Here is a 1,573-nt window from a genome sequence, read left to right as displayed (position 1 = left end):
TACTCCCACCGATCGTCCACATAATTTCCATAAGATGCTATAATTTCATCTCAAGGGTCGTAAGGAAATATGAATTATTGGTAGTGGGGAATGATTGTGTGGTGTCAAATCATTCTAGGAAGTTTACGAGGTCTCTGAAGGGGATTCACTTTCCTTATTAACCTATCTATTGACCATCTTGAGAAATTCTTACTTCTTTCTCCTATGCATTTGGGCATCCTTTAGTTGCATAATTTGATCGGGTATTTGGAAAATTCTAGTTGTAGATTTGGTGCCCTGCATGCTCAATCAATTTCTCATACTTTCAAGTATCGATATTTGAATTTGTCCTTTTTCTACCTTCATTAATTTTAGGGCTTCCAATCATTTCTTATTTGCGTATCATTTATGTTGATTCCCACATCATGTTTTCCTTTTTCTATATCAACTAGGAGAGCTAGTGAGGACATTTTGAGAGTTTGGGTGAGTTCAGACATATCGGGCATTGCATTTTTTCTCTCTCGTTGTGATGCCTTTACCCAAGCTATTACCAATATAGGTCTTTTTGGGGAATAAGGTATTCTTCCTCCAAACGAGGATCAAAGTCTGTGGCCAATGTGGTGGATATGTTATCATGTTTTATGAATGTTTATTTTCCCTGATTGGTTATCTTCTTCCTTTTACTAAGTTCAAGATCAACATATTAAACCATCTACTGATTGCTCCTCCATAATTCCATCTAGTGAGTTATTCCTTTTTGGGGTGCAAAATGGCTCTAAATCCATCGATGGTTCTGGCATAATTTATTTGCGGTAGTATGTTAAATACTTTGAGACATATTCTAATAGTGTAAAAATTTCAAGGAAGATTTGTAACTTAAATATGTAACTCGGGAAGCTCATTCAAAAATATGTAACTTAAATCCAGATGAATCTTCTTCTTGAACAAATATTTTTTATAAGTACTGGACTCATAGTCATTTTCTTACTAGGGCCAGAATGAGTCATTATATGGATGAAGATTTGTCCTATGAAGATCGATACCTAAAAATCTAGTTGGTGTCCTTTTATTATTAGCTAGGTTATGTAGCTAAGGTGATTCCCTTCGACCCCTCCTCCAAGAAATGTTTAAAGAGGTGTGTTCAAACTCGTTGGATTATAGAAGCCAAGTCTAAAGAAGAGAGGAAGAAGATTTTTGGTATGCTGGTTCTAGGATTATGTACTCCCCTTTTATCTTCTATGGATTTCCCTAATGTTTCCCTTTTATTTGTAGATATGATGAAAAGTGAAGATGGCATGTGGCAGTGGAAGAAAGAGGTCTAGGTTGTTGTTGCCTTGGTGAGAATTTCGAGAACACCCTCTCTCGATGGAGCTTCTACTTCGGGTATGCCTGTTGGTACACCATCTACTCAGGTAGCCAGGAAATTCACTCATGAGATTCCTCGAGGAAATATGGATGTTCACCCAGCTTCTCTTGTTGGTGCTTTGGTGGATGGGAATCCCTCCCTCCCCGTTCGGGAAAGGTAATAAAGGTTATCCCTTTCTTCAAATTAGAAGAAGTCCCAAATAAGGCTCCATCACCTAAACACCTTTGT

This window comes from Lathyrus oleraceus, chromosome 6 (genome assembly GCF_024323335.1).
Source record: "Lathyrus oleraceus cultivar Zhongwan6 chromosome 6, CAAS_Psat_ZW6_1.0, whole genome shotgun sequence".
Lineage (NCBI taxonomy): Eukaryota > Viridiplantae > Streptophyta > Magnoliopsida > Fabales > Fabaceae > Lathyrus > Lathyrus oleraceus.
The sequence above is the reverse complement of the archived record's forward strand: the minus strand, read 5'-3'. Positions refer to the sequence as shown.